Genomic DNA, 10,865 nt, shown 5'->3' with positions numbered 1-10,865 from the left:
AATTTCGGCTGTCTGGCTACAAAAGGAATATTTATGAGAGCTAAATTCAGCTGACATAGCAAAGGGTGTTGAAAACAATACTATTTGTGTTAGGCAGAAATGCATAAATTAATGTTCAATCGCAACTTAGAGGTGTGAATCCAGGCTCAGATGTCCTTGAATGCCGGGATGAACAGTTCCGACTTCAGCTGAATGTGTGTGCTGTGTTAACTTCCTGTTTCCATTCATATAAAGAGTTCCAGAGGAAAACAAAAATAAACTATTGTTACGATATAACCTCCGTGTTCAACAGAGTTAATAGACGTTAATGCAAACACAAACTGTACACTGTCACTGGGTAAACAGGCGGTGGCATGTCTAGAATCATGCCTGGCCACCTTCATCTGCTTGGCATGAATGCTTCCTCACTCCACCAAGTAATTAATTGAGGATCAACGAACATAGCCGAGGCAAACTGGAGTTTGCGTGTCTCTCTCCGTGGTGAGATGTTAACTAACTCACCTGGTATACAGGAAGTATACCAGGCCGATAGACATTGACACACGTATTCTTGTTTCTTTCAGTAAAGTTACGTAGATAGAAAATAACAATAACAGATAAAACAATTACATTAAATAAAGACCACTTGAGTTGCAATCAAAACGCGGGGTTTTTTGCTTTATTTAATATTTTTATGTTTATTATGTTATTGTTATTTTATTTTCTATCTACGTGACTTTACCGAAAGAACCAAGAATATTAATTCCTGCAGTCACCAAAGTTTTAAGTCAAAACATTCACACACGTTGACAAAGCCTCACCTTGTGTTGTTGTGGGCAGGTCGCTTCTGATAACAAGAGCGGTATAGCAGCTCAAGCGGGCTTGGCCTGCTAACAAAAGAAAAAAAACTGCGTGAATATTTACAATAAAACAAAGTTACAAAGTGGCGAGCCGGGTGAAGACAAATTAAACTTAAGCGAGATAATTAAAGTAAACGCAATCAGGCGAGGGCAGGAGGCAAGGCCCCGCTTGGCTAGGCCCCGCGTTGTAAAGTTCCAACCTGGACATCGATTCCCATGCTCGCTGCTACTCAACTGACATCCCTACAAGAGAGAGGCTCTACCTTGGTAAACAACAACAACGACCACCACAACGATGAGAATTTCTCACCTCGGATTTCAGTGCAAGCGCGCACACGGCAGCTTCCTGTTACCTCGCGACAGCAGGAAGTAGTATGACGTCAATTCCCTCCCACGAGCGGCTCTGTAACTGAATAAATTATGTTAATGAGGCCGGCCCATATGTCGACGGATGGGGGCGTGGGCGCTGAACCCGTCGCAATAAACTCGTGACGGCTTTAACGGACACATTATGTTAATGAGCCACCAGTCACTGGGCGTGATGAGTTCTAGGTGCCTCGGTGAATGTATATGCTCTGACTTTAACATAGCTATTTCTGTGACCAGTTACAAGCTAATCACTCAGCTATTTCAATGCTAAATTCTATGCTAATTCCTTTGTCAAGGGGTACCTCTGCGGATGTGTATACTTTAACTTAGCTATTTCAATGAGCCATTTCAATGCTAAATTATATGCTAATTCCTTTGTCAAGGCGCTTGGTCTTTTACTTCTCACACAGCTTATAGGTCGTGATCTAAGCGTGGCTTCTTCCACTCCAGCGCTGTCCTCCAGACAGTCTCGTCCCTTCACCTGATGAAGGCCGCTTGTGTTGTGGCCGAAACGTCGTGATTTTTTGTTAATTTTTTTATTTTATTTTCACCTACGTGACTTTACCCAATAGAACCAAAGAGTATTGGGCGTAGCTTTGCCCAAATAAGGATTGCCACTGGAACGATATCGGCAGTGACCCAAGCGGAGGTGACGTCACACTCAAGAGCGCAGTGGACGGGGTTTGGGGTGAATACCTTGGTGACATGACGTCACTAGCGAGGTACACCTCCCCCTGGCGTTTCACGCCGATGAGGTAATGCAGAGTGGTGACGTCACAGAGTTGGAGTTTAAGTTGATTTATATTCATTTTCCATTGCTCCCTCCCTTGGGTGCGTGGGCTCAGCAACGTGGACATTATTGTGTATACACTGTGTGTACACTATGTGTGTACACTGTGTGTGTGTGTACACTGTGTGTGTGTGCACTATGTGTGTGTACACTGTCACTGTGTGTCACTGTGTGTGTACACTGTGGGTGTACAGTGTGTGTATGTACACTGTGTACGTATATACATTGTGTGTGTACACTGTGTGTGTACACTGTGTCACTGTTTATACACTGCGTGTGTATACACTGTGTGTGTGTGTGTATACACTGTGTATACACTGTGTGTCGCTGTGTGTGTCACTGTGTCAGTGTGTGTGTCACTGTGCCTGGCACAAGCGTCGTGGTGACGTCACCGCCACTTAGTGGCGAATGGCGGTTATGTCACTGTGTCACTATGTGTATGTCACTGTGTCACTGTGTGTACACTGTGTGTGTACACTGTGTGTCACTGTGTCACTGTGTGTGCACACTATGTGTGTCACTGTGTCACTGTCACTGTGTGTGTACACTGTGTGTGTGTACACTGTGTGTGTGTGTACACTGTGTATACACTGTGTGTGTACACTGTGTGTGTACACTATGTGTATACACTGTGTGTCACTGTCTGTCGCTGTGTGTGTCACTGTGTCACTGTGTGTGTCACTGTGCCTGGCACAAGCGTCGTGGTGACGTCACCGCCACTTAGTGGCGAATGGCGGTTGTTGTTGTGTCACTGTGTCACTGTGTGTCACTGAGTGTGTACACTGTGTGTGTACACTGTGACACAGTGTGTACACTGCGTGTGCACACTGTGTCACTGTGTGCCACTGTGTGTGTGTACACTGTGTGTGTCACTGTGTGTGTGTACACTGTGTACACTGTGTGTGTATACGCTGTGTGTGTACACTGTTTGTGTCCACATTGAACCAAACCCCCGGCAAGGCCATCTACTTAATGACGAGAGAAAATTCACACGAAATGTCCTTTTCAATGAAGTCTTCCAGATGTATAGATTGACAGGTCTGGGTGTAGGCACTGATTAGAGATTTACAGGTCTGCGTGTAGGCATTGATAAGGGGTTGACAGGTCTGGGCGTAGGCACTGATAAGGGGTTGTCAGGTCTGAGTGTAGGCACTGATAAGGGGTTGACAGGTCTGAGTGTAGTCACTGATAAGGGGTTGACAGGTCTGAGTGTAGTCACTGATAAGAGATCTAACACCAAAATAAATAAATAAAAACCTGTATTAGGGGAAGCCACCGTTGGCCAATTTGGACCCCCGGTTTTTTTGTTTTTCTCCGTTGGCTCCAAGCGCTTGATCATAGCCCCCAGCTTTTAAGGGCGGTCCGTGAATCGCTTCTTCTCGCCCCTTCCGCCAGGATGCTCGAGAGCGTGAATGCAAACATTAAAACGTTTCCCCGTCTTGACCGGGCTGTCTTTGTTTGTTACGTCCTGTTGATTTCGTTGCCTTGGGTGTTCTGATTGTCCCTGCGAGGCCATGCCGCCAGGACCCTTCTTGAAGAGACGCGCGGCCAAAGGAGATGCTGATACACATGGACCCAGAGCTGGAAACCCAGCATCTCGATGTCTCCGTCTTAACCATTGCGAATCCCCAGAGAGACACAGCCATTATGAATCCACTGAGAAAGAGAGAGAGAGCGCTATTATGAATCCCCTGAGAGAGAGAGAGAGCTATTATGAATCCCCTGAGAGAGAGACAACCATTATGAATCCTCTTTGTGTGTCAGTGTGTGTCAGTTTGTGTGTGTGTGATTTAATACCATTTGTAAAGGATGTGATTCCCAATCTCACTGCGGCAGCAGTGACATTGGGGAAACGAAACGACATGTCTCGGACCGCGTTCGTGAACACAAGGTAAATCTGAAACACCAATACCTCTGCCGTTGCCGATCATTGTTTTAACGCTGTGGGCTCACACGAAATTGATTTTTCCAAGACGAAGGTACTCTGCAAACCTACCGGCTACCTTCAGAGATTTGCTCATGAAGCCATCCAGATATATAAACACAGACAACTTCAAGCGAGAAGATGGGTACAAACTGAGCAATCATTGGAAGGACTTTATTAACCAAGTAAATTATTAACTGACTGTGATGTTTCCCTCCTACCAGCCTATGTCAGCTGTTCTTTCCGACTCTCTGTATGTCTCTCATCATGTGTACCTCTTGCTCTTAGGGGTTTTTGTTCCTGTTGCCCGGCTCTCTGACATTGGGCCGTCTCACGTTGACATGCTAATCTCCCACATTTACATTTATGTACAAATTCCTTCTCTAGCTCCACCCACTTATCAGTGGGTTGGGCCCACCAATATCCTATATAACCTCTTGTTGCAGCGGCTCTTTCTCCTACGGCAGCAGTCCTCCTGCTCTGTTTGTTTCACACCTGAAGATGGTTGCTTGTGTTGCGATGGAAACGTCGTGATTTATTATATTTTTTCTACCTACGTGACTTTACCGAAAGAACCAAAGAATATGAATTCCTGCAGTCACGAAAGTTTTAAGTCAAAATTTGAGTCTAAGGGTCGCAGTGTGGTGAATCTATGGATCCTTGCGTGATGCGTCTATGGATCTTCGTGTGATGCGTCTATGTGTCTATGTGTGGTGTACATGGATCTTTTCGTAGTTTATGGATCTTTGCGTGATGAGTTTATGTGTCTATGTGTGGTGTATATATATATCTTTTCGTAGTTTATGGATATTTGTGTGATGCGTCTATGGGTCTCTGTGTGGATTCGGGATCTTTGTGTGGTTAGTCTCCACTGTAATTGTAAATGTGGATTTACTCTCCAACATTCTCTGTACCAACGTTCAACGTGATAACACTTAGAACGTGAGAATTTACACCAGCCATGGTGAAAGTAGTTCGTATTAAAGTAATCTATATGTATTCGATACTAAACACAAAAGTTTACGGTTTAAAAACTACGGGTGGATTATGGCATGGCAAACAGTCATTGCAAGATGTTTTTGACGGGCTGAATTTCATAAACGTGTCAAGAATGTCCAGAATGCCATTCACATTTTTCTGAGCTTTACATCAGCGGAGGCCAATGTGGGTTGTGATCCATGATCCACATGGGTTGATCGCAAGAGATTTTATTGTGCATCTCAGGACAAACCAAGATATTATTTTTAACAATCTGACTTGCGAAATTTAGGTCGGACTTACGAACCAAACGGCGGATCTCTTTTGTTCAGCGGAGCAGTCCTCCGCGAGATGTAACGAGTCCCAAAATTCTGCACGATGCGCAACGAGTCAAGGTCAGTGAAATTGAATGCTTTTTTCTTTTTGTGTTACGTTATTTTATGTTTTATTTACTGCACGGTATTTATCGTATTACGTGCAAATATACAATATTTAATTTCATTTGTTCGTTTAACAATGCTTCCCTTTTTGTGATAACGCTGCCCATGTGTACAATTAAATATGAAGTTCCGAGATACGAACAAATGGACTTAAGAACGAGTCTCAGGAACGTACCCCGTTCGTAAGTCGAGGCCTGCCTCTATAATGTAACAAAAGTGGGATTTTAAAAATATAATATATTTTATGTTTTTTACACCCATGTCTGATTTAACGCTAGGTAAAAGTGATGTAACGTAAGCGAGCAACAGGTCCTTGTAAATAAATGCGTAGTGACCAACTCGGAGACGATAAGACGTGAAGGCAACTTCTTTATTAACGAGCACCATATTGGGTTAACATGCTTCACGTTCAGTCCGTCTGTTACCGGCGACGCTACTCAGCCGGGACAGCTGGCGGGCTGCATGACCGTCAGCGCCCCCCCCCCCTCCCGAGATGGTGGAGACGGAGAGGACGACGAGAAGAATGGCGAAGGATGGACTTGAGCAGCACGACGGGGATCCCACTCCAACAGCAGCCACGAGGTGCCCCACAGGGCCCCACCCACTTACACTGCTGGCTCCGCCCACGGCCACGCCCCCTTTCTGGAACCTACCGGCGGGTTCCTGGTGGGCCCCTTCTGTGACCTTTCCCCGAGATCCCCCTTCTCGTGTCTATCACGTGGCCTGCTGACGTCAGGACTGCCGTTACACCGCAGATTCCCTTTCCTGCCAGCAGCCGGCGCTGTGCCACTTCGCGTGTGTGCGTGATGACTCTTGGACAACACAAACTGTAGCAGGTCTGTAGGGGCAAGTGCTGCTCGTAGCGAGTAGCGGCACTTACGAAGACAGAGATCCCGCGTGTCGCCTCTGCAGACTGTAAAGGACAAAGCGCCCTTAGCCCTTTTGAAGGACAGCACTGTGGCACGCGGGGGTGGGGTGTGGCTAGAACCACGCCCGGCCGCCTTTGTCTCTCCCACTGGTGATGGTTCCTGTACACTACCACTACACCAGATACTCATTTGAGTGCGTGGGTTGAGAAGCGGGTGAATGAGCGGTTGAATGATTGAGCGTGCAGTTGAGCGAGCGGATGAGCGGGTGAGCGTGCGGGTGAGTGAGCGGGTGAGGAGTGGGTGAGGAGTGGGTGAGCGTGCGGGTGAGCGTGCGGGTGAGCGGGTGAGTGAGCGGGTGAGGAGTGGGTGAGCGTGCGGGTGAGTGAGCGGATGAGCGGGTGAGGAGTGGGTGAGTGTCCGGGTGAGCGGGTGAGGAGTGGGTGAGCGTGCGGGTGAGCGGGTGAGTGAGCGGGTGAGGAGTGCGTGAGCGTGCGGGTGAGTGAGTGGGTGAGTGAGCGGGTGAGGAGTGGGTGAGCGTGCTGAGCATGGGGTGAGCGTGGTGAGAGGGGTGAGCGAGGGGAGGATGGGGTGAGCGAGTGGTGAGCGTGGCTGAGTGGTGAGCGTGGTGAGCAGGTGGAGTGGTTCTGGTGGCGCCCTTCACGGCCATCACCGCTGCTGCTGTTCTCATATCTTGAGAACTGCTGCTGCTGTTGTTGTGCTGTTGTTTAGTGGCGTTCACCTTCCCCCGCACCTCCAATTGTCTACGTATGGTGAGAAAGAAGTTCAACATATGTACATTTACCCAGCCAAATAGGGGCCGTCCATAAATGACGTCACGCGATTTTGGACGATTTCTGACCCCCCCCCCCTACCATCGTCACACAGCGTCACAAATGTCTGACCCCCCCCCCCCCCCCCTAGGTGCGTGACGTCATTTATGGACGGCCCCTTACCCACCCGCTCACTCACCCCACACCCACCCACCTAGTCACCTCGTCTTTAATTTGCACCCCCTGTGGTGGAGGCGTCTATGCACTGCGTTTGTCTGTGACCCAAAAGAGCTTTGTAGCCCTTCCGATTGCTCCTCCCTGCAGTCAAAGTAAAAGATTGAGACGCAGACAGACGGACGAAGCCCGCACGGCGTGAGTTGAGAATTCATTCGGTGGGGTCGGGAGGGGGGGGTCACTTACTGGAGGTGTAGCAGCTGCTGAGACTCGCTCTGAGACTCACTCAGAGGGTCGCTCAGAAACTCACTCTGAGACTCAGAGGCTCACTCAGAGACACTCAGAGGCTCACTCAGACTCACTCAGAGGCTCACTCAGACTCACTCTGCGACTCAGAGGCTCACTGAGAGACACTCAGAGGCTCACTCAGACTCACTCAGAAACTCACTAAGAAACACTCAGAGACACTGAGACTCACTCTGAGACTCAGCGGCTCACTCATAGACACTCAGAGACTCACTGAGAAACACTCAGAGACTCACTCAGAGACTCACTCAGAGGCTCACTCAGAGGCTCACTCTGAGACTCAGAGGCTCACTCAGAGACACTCAGAGACTCACTGAGAAACACTCAGAGGCTCACTCAAAGGCTCACTCAGAGACACTCAGAGGCTCACTCAAAGACACTCAGAGACTCATTCAGAGGCTCACTCTGAGACTCACTCTGAGACTCAGAGGCTCACTCAGAGACTCACTCTGAGACTCACTCAGAGGCTCACTCTGAGACTCAGGCTCACTCAGAGGCTCACTCTGAGACTCAGACTCACTCAGAGACTCACTCAGAGGCTCACTCAGAGACTCAGAGGCTCACTCTGAAGCTCACTCTGAGACTCACTCTGAGAATCACTCTGAGACTGAGGCTCACTCAGAGACTCACTCAGAGGCTCACTCTGAAGCTCACTCTGCGACTCACTCTGAGACTCACTCAGACTCACTAAGAAACACTCAGAGACTCACTCAGAGGCTCACTCTGAGACTCACTCAGAGGTTCACTCAGAGACACTCAGAGACTCACTGAGAAACACTGAGACTCACTCTGAGACTCAGAATCACTCAGAGACTCACTCAGACTCACTCAGAGACTCACTCTGAGACTCTGAGACTCACGCAGAGACTCTCTCTGAGACTCACTCTGACTCAATCAGATTCACTCCGAGACTCACTCTGAGACGCATCCAAAGACCCACAGACTCACAACATAGAGACCCTTAACAAAGCTTTCTCAATGGGAATCGATTCACACATCTCTCGGTCGACCACTATCGATTCTCATGTTATCCCAATGGGATTCGATTCCATCCACTCGAATCACTAGCAAGATGGATTACCATGTTATCCGAATGTGAATCGATTTCATCAGAACAAATCACCATGGCAGATTCCCATGTTCTCGAAAAGGCATCCGATGCCATTATACTACTGTACTCGCTACTACTGTGGATTCCAATGCAGTTCCAATAGGAATTGATTCACTTCGTCCAATACTCTGCAATAATTAATTCCCAACGTCCCAATCGATTTTCTCTCCGTGTGGGGTTCATGGCGATGCGCAAACTCTGCACATTTGGCCTACTCTTCCACTTGATCCTGCCTCTCCTCCTCCACCACCACCTCGTCACGTGTAACTACGGTGAGCCGAGTCGGTCGATAAATCGGGTACCAAGTTGCGGTGGACGTTGTGAGTGGTGGTGCAGTGGTTAGTGTGGGGAGTGATGGTGCAGTGGTTAGGTCACTGTGTGTAGTAGTGTGGGGAGTGGTGGTGCAGTGGTTAGGTCACTGTGTGGGGAGTGGTGGTGCAGTGGTTAGGTCACTGTGTGTAGTAGTGTGGGGAATGGTGGTGCAGTGGTTAGGTCACTGTGTAGTAGTGTGGGGAGTGGTGGTGCAGTGGTTAGGTCACTGTGTGTAGTAGTGTGGGGAGTGGTGGTGCAGTGGTTTCGTCACTGTGTGTAGTAGTGTGGGCAATGGTGGTGCAGTGGTTAGGTCACTGTGTGTAGTAGTGTGGGGAATGGTGGTGCAGTGGTTAGGTCACTGTGTGTAGTAGTGTGGGGAGTGGTGGTGCAGTGGTTAGGTCACTGTGTGTAGTAGTGTGGGGAGTGGTGGTGCAGTGGTTAGGTCACTGTGTGTAGTAGTGTGGGGAGTGGTGGTGCAGTGGTTAGGTCACTGTGTGTAGTAGTGTGGGGAGTGGTGGTGCAGTGGTTAGGTCACTGTGTGTAGTAGTGTGGGGAGTGGTGGTGCAGTGGTTAGGTCACTGTGTGTAGTAGTGTGGGGAGTGGTGGTGCAGTGGTTAGGTCACTGTGTAGTAGTGTGTGGAGTGGTGGTGCAGTGGTTAGGTCACTGTGGGGAGTGGTGGTGCAGTGGTTAGGTCACTGTGTGTAGAAGTGTGGAGAGTGGTGGTGCAGTGGTTAGGTCACTGTGTAGTAGTGTGGGGAGTGGTGGTGCAGTGGTTAGATCACTGTGTGGGGAGTGGTGGTGCAGTGGTTAGGTCACTGTGTGTAGTAGTGTGGGGAGTGGTGGTGCAGTGGTTAGATCACTGTGTGGGGAGTGGTGGTGCAGTGGTTAGGTCACTGTGTGTAGTAGTGTGGGGAGTGGTGGTGCAGTGGTTAGGTCCCTGTGGGGTGGTGTGGGGAGTGGTGGTGCAGTGGTTAGGTCACTGTGTGTAGTAGTGTGGGGAGTGGTGGTGCAGTGGTTAGTTCACTGTGTGGGGAGTGGTGGTGCAGTGGTTAGGTCACTGTGTGTAGTAGTGTGGGGAGTGGTGGTGCAGTGGTTAGGTCACTGTGTGGGGAGTGGTGGTGCAGTGGTTAGGTCACTGTGTCTAGTAGTGTGGGGAGTGGTGGTGCAGTGGTTAGGTCACTGTGTAGTGGTGTGGGGAGTGGTGGTGCAGTGGTTAGGTCACTGTGTGGGGAGTGGTGGTGCAGTGGTTAGGTCACTGTGTGTAGTAGTGTGGGGAGTGGTGGTGCAGTGGTTAGATCACTGTGTGGGGAGTGGTGGTGCAGTGGTTAGGTCACTGTGTGTAGTAGTGTGGGGAGTGGTGGTGCAGTGGTTAGATCACTGTGTGGGGAGTGGTGGTGCAGTGGTTAGGTCACTGTGTGTAGTAGTGTGGGGAGTGGTGGTGCAGTGGTTAGGTCCCTGTGGGGTGGTGTGGGGAGTGGTGGTGCAGTGGTTAGGTCACTGTGTGTAGTAGTGTGGGGAGTGGTGGTGCAGTGGTTAGTTCACTGTGTGGGGAGTGGTGGTGCAGTGGTTAGGTCACTGTGTGTAGTAGTGTGGGGAGTGGTGGTGCAGTGGTTAGGTCACTGTGTGGGGAGTGGTGGTGCAGTGGTTAGGTCACTGTGTCTAGTAGTGTGGGGAGTGGTGGTGCAGTGGTTAGGTCACTGTGTGTAGTAGTGTGGGGAATGGTGGTGCAGTGGTTAGGTCACTGTGTAGTAGTGTGGGGAGTGGTGGTGCAGTGGTTAGGTCACTGTGTGTAGTAGTGTGGGGAGTGGTGGTGCAGTGGTTAGGTCAATGTGGGGAGTGGTGGTGCATTGGTTAGGTCACTGTGTGTAGTAGTGTGGGGAGTGGTGGTGCAGTGGTTAGGTCACTGTGTAGTGGTGTGGGGAGTGGTGGCGCAGTGGTTAGGTCACTGTGTGTAGTAGTGTAGGGAGTGGTGGTGCAGTGGT

This window comes from Petromyzon marinus, unplaced genomic scaffold (genome assembly GCF_048934315.1).
Source record: "Petromyzon marinus isolate PM22_M1 ecotype Great Lakes invasive population unplaced genomic scaffold, UKy_Petmar_22M1.pri1.0 PM_G_Scaffold_124, whole genome shotgun sequence".
NCBI lineage: Eukaryota > Metazoa > Chordata > Hyperoartia > Petromyzontiformes > Petromyzontidae > Petromyzon > Petromyzon marinus.
Note: the sequence above shows the minus strand (reverse complement) of the source record.